This window comes from Solanum pennellii, chromosome 5 (assembly GCF_001406875.1).
Source record: "Solanum pennellii chromosome 5, SPENNV200".
Lineage (NCBI taxonomy): Eukaryota > Viridiplantae > Streptophyta > Magnoliopsida > Solanales > Solanaceae > Solanum > Solanum pennellii.
In genome coordinates this window covers 15,593,501-15,602,316 of record NC_028641.1, presented here as the reverse complement: position 1 = coordinate 15,602,316, position 8,816 = coordinate 15,593,501, and positions in this window count along the sequence as shown.

Here is an 8,816-nt window from a genome sequence, read left to right as displayed (position 1 = left end):
ATAAAATTACCGAACGCCTGCCCTAGTAATCAATTCTCCAGCTTTATTTACCAAAATGCCCCCCCCCGAACTACCATGATCCATTGCCAAATAACGAGACTAATCCCTATCGAAGATATCAAGCTCCCTATCCTAACGTCTGAAATTATCATCAAATGGATCATCCATAACACCCCTTCGTCCCAAATTTGAGAAAAAAACCGCCAGAATTTTCACTCCGCTTATCGAAAGCCAAACAAAGTTATACGAGCGATTAACTGCGGCAACTTATATCCATCCAGTGGGGCCTAAGCCAGTGGATACCAGCTCCAGGTTTTACAGACCTGATCAGAAGTGTTCATATCACTCCAACAACGTAAACCACAAGCATAAAATCCAGGATTCGATCAACCAGAAGGTGATCTCCCTCCAGACAGCGAGGCCCAACGTCATACTTATACATTGTCAAAGTATGGGGGCGTCAATATCAACATGATAGAGACAGATGATGATTGGTGCACAACAAAGATTATAGTTCCGATCATTTATGATGAATTGGAAATGGCCATAGCTTCATTGAACATCAAATAGAAAAAGGAGTTTGTGATTCTGATACTCAAGATATATGTTGCCTTGGTGCAAAAATAAACTCCTGCTCGACCAATCTTTGTGATCGAAACTGCTTTTGTTCAAGGCATGACTAGGTCTGGCAAATATTATACGCCAGAGGAGTTGGCTCATGGAAGAGAAATGAAGAACCATGCAAAGAGGCCGATATGTGAGTACGACGCTAAAGAATTCTTGAGAAAAATGTAGCCTAAAGACTATTCGATCATGAAGAATTCGGAAAAGACCCCGGCTCAGATTTTTGTGTGGGACCTATTGATGAATTTGTAATTGTATAGTAAAGCCTTGATGAAAGCTTGGGATGACACGTATGTGCCTATTTGACACTAACAGTGATAATTTAGCATTCATGATCAACCAGGTCATCCGTGGACATCGAATCAGCTTCTGTGATGAAGAGTTTCCCTTCAAAGGGAGGACACATAACAAAGTTTTACGTGTCACCATTGCGTGTCGAGAAAAGGTTATAGATCGTGTATTGGTATATAATGAATCCGGTCTCTATATTGGCCCACTATCGACTCTGAGGCAGCTTAAATATGACTTGGGGAAGCTTCAACAGAAACAAGTTAATGTGAGGGCCTTCGTGCAAAGATACAAATGGGTCCGTGAAGTTGATCATTTGGATGGGTCCGTTCAATGTGGAGTTTAAGGTGTTGGACACCGACACTAGTAACAACCTTATTTTGGGAAGGAGTTCATCCACCTGGTAAGGATCGTGCCTTCTACCCTTCACCAGCTAATGAAGTTTGTTTGAAAGGAGGATGAATCAGTTATTCACAGTGAAGGAAGCCACTCCAGTAGGCATGCGTCAATCATTGGTGAAGTATTTGGAGTCTACAATGCCATCAATGATGATTTGGCTTCACAAACCCCAATGCCTTCTGTATACAAGAGGATCGATCAGTGATGCTCCAGGACAGATTCGAGCCAGGTTTTGGATTGGGAAGGAATTTCTAAGGAATTGTCAAGCCTGTTCAAGTTCCATCCAAAGGAACAAGGTTTTGTTTGGGGTATGTCCCCACAGTAGATGAAGTGGAAATGAAGAATAAGAGTGGTGATCAAGCGTTGGCCAGACCAATCCCTCGTATGTACCAGTAATTTCCAGTTGGAGAGTATGCCGATCGTGATGGCCTTTGGGAAGGAAGTTGGGGCCTTTTTGAAGAAATTGATGTTGTCATAGAGGATGAGATCGAGATAATCTTGATTCCTCGAACATCTTGGTAGAAAGGACATTGTTTATGACTATTTTGAAAATCGGTGGTAGTCCGAAAGAGGCCCGAGATCCACCATTTTGCAGTTTTTTTAAAATTGTTTGAATTTTCAAATTCCCTGGTAATGTTTAAAAAGGTAACATGGCCCTTAACCATGGCCGAAATTTGTGTTTGATTTTCAATTTGAATGAAAGCCTCTTTTATCGAAGAACTTTTATTTACTTATCTGTTGTATTTACTCACCTGACTTTGTCTGTTTATGATTTCATTAATATTAATTAAAAACCTGCCAATGTCAAGCCATGTCATGAGCCAAATGAACAAAATGAGGCAGGTGATGACGAAGGTGAAGAATATAAAGAAGAAAAAGAGGTACAAAAATATGTCGCTGAGGAGTTTTGGTAGTTTATGAATCAATATAAGCAAAACTTGAAACAAACTGAAACTGTGAATCTTGGAGACGAGGAGTGCGTCAAAGAGGTCAAAATCAGTGTCCATCTCAAGGAAGGTCAAAGAACGGACCTGATTCGTTCTCTTAGTGAGTACATTGACATAGTTTTTTGGGTTTATGACAACATGCTAGGGTTGAGTACGAATGTGGTGTTCCATAAATTATCTATCAATCAAGGTTTTGGTCCAGTAAAACAAATGGCTCGAAATTTAAAGCCCGAGTTAAGTTTGAAGATTAAGAAGAGATTACTAAACAAATCAAGTCTCAATTAGTGGAAGTGATGTTGTATTTAACTTGGTTGGACAATATTTTTCCGGTCACCAAGAAAGATAGGAAGGTATGAATTTTTGTTGATTATAGGAATCTCAACAAAACAAGCCCAAAAGATAACTTTCCATTGATGAATATTCACATCCTAAGTGATAACTATGATAAGCATGAAATACAATCATTTGTGGATTGTTACGTAGGCTATCACCAGATCATGATGGATGAAGACGATGTAGAAAAGACAACTTTTATTACACCATGGGGCGTATATCATTATAAGTTTATGCCATTTATTTTCAAAAATACCAGTGCTACTTATATAAGGGCTGTGACAACCATCTTTCATGACATGATTCACAAAGAGATTGAGGTGTATGTTTGTAATGTCATAATCAAGTTCCACGAAAGTTTGGACAACTTAACTCATTTAAGGAAGTTCTTTGATCATGTGCGTCATTACAACTTGAAGTTAAATCCTAAGAAATGTGCTTTTGGGGTACTGGCTAGAAAATTGTTGGGATTTATAGTCAGCAGAAAGCGTATTGAGCTCAACCCTTCTAAGAACAAGGAAATTCAGGAGTAACCTCCTCTTAAAACGAAGAAGGAAGTGATGAGTTTCTTAGGGAGGTTGAAATACATTAGTCAGTTCATATCTCAATCAACCGTGGTGTGTGATCCTATCTTCAAGTTGTTGAACAAAGATGCATTGACAAAGTGGACTGATGAATGTCAGACCATTTTTGATGCCATCAAGAATTATTTGTCCAATGCACAAGTTTTGATTCCTCCTTGACAAGGAAGCCCATCATAGCTATATTTGTCTGTCTCGGATAACACATTTTGGTGTATTCTTGGTCAACATGACAAGACAGGGAAGAAATAGTGAGCTATTTATTACTTAAACAAAACATTCACTTCATACGAGTCTCGTTATACTCTTTTGGAGAGAATGTGTTGTTCTTTGACTTTTGCACAGAAGTTGAGAAATTATTTGTCTTCATATACCACATATCTCATTCCTAGGATGGACCAATAGAAGTATATTTTTTAGAAAGTGATGCCGACTAGAAATTGGAAAAATGGCGGATTCTTTTGAGTGAATTTAATATTGTGTATGTGACCAAGAAGGAGATAAAAGCACAAGTCTTGGCTGATCATCATGCATAGAATCGAGTCGACAAAGAGTATGAACCTCTCAAGACTTACTTCCCGATAAAGAGGTATCATTTGTGGGTGAAGATTATTTGTGAAACTTACCCTGGTTGGAGAATATTCCTTGATGGAGCGGAGAATCACCAAGGAAGAGGTATTGGAGCAGTCTTAGTGTCAGAATCTTGTCAACACTATCCTATGGCGGCGAAAGTCCAATTTAATTGCATGAATAACATGGCTAAATATGAAGTATGCATTATTGGGTTAAAGACGACCATCGACATGAATGTGCATGAGCTTCTGCTTATTGAAGATTCAGATTTATTGATTTTCAAGTTCAAGGAGAATGGGCCTCAAAAAACCCAAAGAGTACACCGTTCATGCAATATATACAGAAGTTGTTCAAGAGGTTTCGTAAGATTGAATTTAGACACACTCCCATAACACAAAATGAGTTAGATGATTCTCTTGTGACAATCACCTAAATGATTAACATCCAAATACTTATTATATTGATCCTCTAGATATAGAATTAAAAAAAACATCTAGTCTATTGTTCACATGTTGAAGTAGAACCAAACGGTTTATCATGGTATTTTGATATAAAAAGTTACTTAGAGATCGAGATTTATCTTGAAAATGCAACATTTAAACAGAAGAAGTCGATATGCCGTAAGGCCCTCAACTTCTTTCTAAGTGAAGAAATTCTTTATAGGAGCACTCTAGAATTAGGTCTTCTCAGATGCTGTTGAGGCTGCAAAGCTTCTATAACAAGTACATGATAGAGTTTGTGGTACACACATGAATGGACGCACTTTGGCAAAGAAGATCCTTCGAGTAGGTTATTTCTGGATGACTATGGTGCATGATTGTTGCAAGTTTGTGTAGAAAAATCGTAAATGTCAAGTTCATGGTTATTTGATCCTTGTGCCATCTCACGAACTCAATGCAATGATTTCACCTTGGCCATACGTAGCTTGAGGAGTGGATGTTATTGGTCCAATTAGAAACATACGCTTCTAATGGACACAAATTTATTTTGGTTGCCATTGAGTACTTCACCAAGTGGGTGGAAGCAGCTTCGTACAAGTCGGTCACCAAGAAAATTGTAGCAATTTTTGTTCGCAACAATATGATATGCAGGTTCGGAGTACCAAAATCCATCAATATTGATAATGGTGCAAATCCCAAATGTCACTTGATGAGAGAGATATATGTAAGAAGTTTGAGATTACTCACCGAAACTCAACCGATTATCGTCCTCAAATGAATAGAACTGTAGAGGCCACCAATAAGAACATCATGAAGATATAAGGAAAATGATTGACAATCACCGAGGTTAGAACGATATGTTTCCATATGCTATGTTGGGATATTGAACAAACGTAAGAATGTCGATCGGAGTTACCCCATACTTGCTAGTGCATGGAACAGAAGCAGTCATACCTGCCGAAGTTGGGATACCCTTTTTAAGAATCATCCATGAAGCTGATTTAACTAATGCTGAATGGGTCAGCAAGTGATCGATCAGTTAACCTTGATTGATAAGAAGAGAATTGTTGTCGTTTGTCATGGTCAACTATATCGACAAAGAATGATTCATGATTTTTACAAAAGAGTGAGAGCCAGAATTTTTGAAATTGGTCAGTTGGTCCTGAAACACACCTTTCCTCGTTAGGATTAGTACAAAGGGAAATTTGCACCGAATTGGCAATGAACTCACATTGTTCGCAAATATTATGTGTTGAGGTGCTTTGATCTTGGCATAGATGGATGGCACCGCATGGCCAAAACATATCATTTCAGATGTTGTCAAAAGATATTATGTGTGAAGATTCAGTTTGTATTTCTGTCATTTCCCTGTAATTGATTGATTTGCTTGTAATTGTTTTGTTTAAGAATTTATCCCTTTGTAATGAACTACGTGTGACCTGAATTATAAATAATGAGATAGTTAGGCGGCCTATGTCGGCCTCGGTCACTCCATTTATCCCTTTTAATACTTCTCTGTATTTGAATTATGTTTGACCTGAATTCTCATAAATGAGATACGTAGGCGGCCTATGTCGGCCTAGGTCAGTTTTCTTTGTAAATCTCTTAATGTTGTTAACCTTTAAGGGGAACTTCGTTTAACCTGATTCCTTCCTCAATGGGATACGTATGCATCACAAGGGTTCGATCATATCTACCATAAGATATCTATTTTTCCTTTATAATAGAAGCTGGGACAAAATTATTGAGAGGGACTCAAAAATTCTCGAGAGGAAGATTTTTCATCAATGAGTCAAGACTGAAGTTATTTTGAGAATTCGCATTTGGGACATAATTTTTGAGAGGATCTCAAAAATTCTGCAATTTACTCACAAACAGTTAATGATAAACTAAGATAGTGAATCCTGACAAAATTTTGAGGATGGCCTCAAAATTTCAACATGGGTTTATTACAGTCTAGAGCAACTTTGAAAACTTTCTACAAATAATGAGATATACCTCCAACCATCAGACTCAAAGAAGTTCGCTAAGTCCGGCATGATATGATACATGGCAGTAACACTTATTCCAAATACTACTTTCGAAAATCTATTTTCTTAAAAAAACTTATCCTTTATATTTCATTTATCTCACGGCATAAAATATGTTGTCTAATCTATCAAGAAAAGGGAGATTGGAGGAATAATTCGGGGATAGCAAGACAATAAGAAGAAGAAAACCGAAGAAATCGGCACAGATCAGTTTATTTTAAAATTGACAATTTTTCTGCGGATGCAGGTTTATAGGTTTACCTCAAAATTACTATGCTTCTCCTCGATGAATATGGAGAAGTCAAAGGGGCAAAGAGCTTCCCAAAATTTACAATATTTTTGTGGGTACATGAAATATTGTATGTTGCTTATATCGAAGACTATGGAATATGAATAGAACTATTTCATCCAAGTCAAAACAACATGAAGTTTTTAATGAACGTACAACTATGTTAAAAGATGAAACAAATGAAGACCTCGAGGAAAAATATTTTACGAGTTTTCATCGACTAAAGATACTTGAAGGATGTTTATCTGCATTACATGATGATGGTACCACCTGAAGAATTATCTATGACGATTATAGAATGAGATGATACCTCTACTCCGAGGTTCATTATTTTCTATTTTATTATTTAAATTGTCTATTGAGATGATACTGCCACTCAAAAGATACCTAGTATATCACATGTGTTATTTGGTGAAACATCATCTTCGCTTGGCATCGAGAGGCGTCACCTTTATCTTCGTACATCGCAAGGAAAATGTCATGCATCATGGAAAGAAGTTATGCATTGCAAGAGACAAATATGCATGCATTGCGGGAAAAGTCATGCATTGCGAAAAGAATTCATGCATCGCAAAAAGAAGTCATGCATATCAACAGAAAGAGATTCATGCATCACAAAGAAGAGGTCATGCATTGCAAGAGAAGGAATTCATGCATTGCAGAAAAAAAGTCATGCATCGCAAGAGAAGAAATTCATTCATCGCGGAAAATGCAATGCATCACAAAAATAAATCATGCATTGCAAAAGAAGGAATTGATGCTTCGCAAGATAAGAAATTCATGCATTTAAGAGAGAAGTCATGCATCGAAGAAAGAAGTCATGCATTGCAAGACAAAAATTTCATGCATTGTGGGAAATGTTATGCATCACGAAATGAAATCAGGAATTGAAACAGAAATAGACTCATGCATCGCGGAAAGGAAATCATGCATTGCAAGAGAGATTATTCATGCATCGCAGGAAATGAGTCATACATTGCAAGAGAAGGAAATCGTGCATATCAAGAGAAATATTTATCCATCATAAGAAGATCGATATCTACTACATCATATTTTCTTTGCAAAAAAATTACAAGAAGAGGACCATCAAATATGACGTCAAAGAATTATCAGCATATTACATCACATCAGCCTTTTATTATATCGACATCGAATGAAGAGTACATTGAAGATTATATTGCAAATATAAGATATGAGCTTTATTTTCTGTGTCAAACCGATCGAGTTGACGTCAAATATCAAAGGAGAGCAATTTAGTGTCGACACAGTAAAAAAAAGTATCTCCCATTTGAATTGCATTTTAAATACTAATGAATTTTGTCTCAGTCTCTGTCGAGAGCATGCGTAAAGATAAATTCTCAAAACAAGTGCGGACAACGTCAAAAATGGTGCAACACAAGGTGAAACTTTTTCTTTGTAGCGAACTAGAACATAGTCCAAAGAGGAGGGTCCAACTCTTAGCACGCGAGCAGAGGAGCGACTTCCAACCATAATCAAACAACACCCTTATCAGAAGGCATGTGTGTTTTTATTTAGGTGTCCTAGTTTCAGTTTCGCATCTAGACATTTTGGTATCCTTCAGAAGTAGATTTTAAATCGGAGTCACATATACAAAGATCCTTGGAGTTATGTCCGTGTAAGTTCTTAATTATGGGTGTGACGCGTGCCACATTCATGGCTAAGAGGTTAGAAGCCTCTTTTTCATACTCGATTCTTTTGTCACTATTCCAAAAACAAAGGTTATGTAGCTTAATAGAATTGTTTTTCCACCGATAGACTCAAACTACAACTAGTCTGATTCCCTATGTCGAAGGATAAGTTTGTGGGCTCAATGATGAAAACTCGGTTGTATTCCAATATTCGCTCTTAAATCTTGTTCCCAAGCTTTCCGGTCCCTTCATAATTCGGTGTCGGGGTGGCCTTTGAATTCTCTCAAAATCGTACATTAAATCAAGCATGTCGAACTACAGATGACCTAAATTCTCATATAGCCTAATATATATAGGAAATGCATTTTCAGGGTTCGTCTATAATTCTTATGTCCATACCAAATTAACATCTCAAAAAATGAATATGTGGTCGGTCAAAATTGGTTTCGTCAATTTTATTTTTTTCGAATTTCTTACATCAATTCAAGTAAAATGTGGGACAGTTATTGACACCTAATTTTGGACTTCCACAATATAAATTAATTATCGAGCTTCTTATATTTCAAACGAGTTAAAACAATGGACTTTATAAAATTCAAAATATTGTCAAGTCTTTTAAAGCAGCTTTAGTCGCTTTAAGTGACATATATATATATATATATA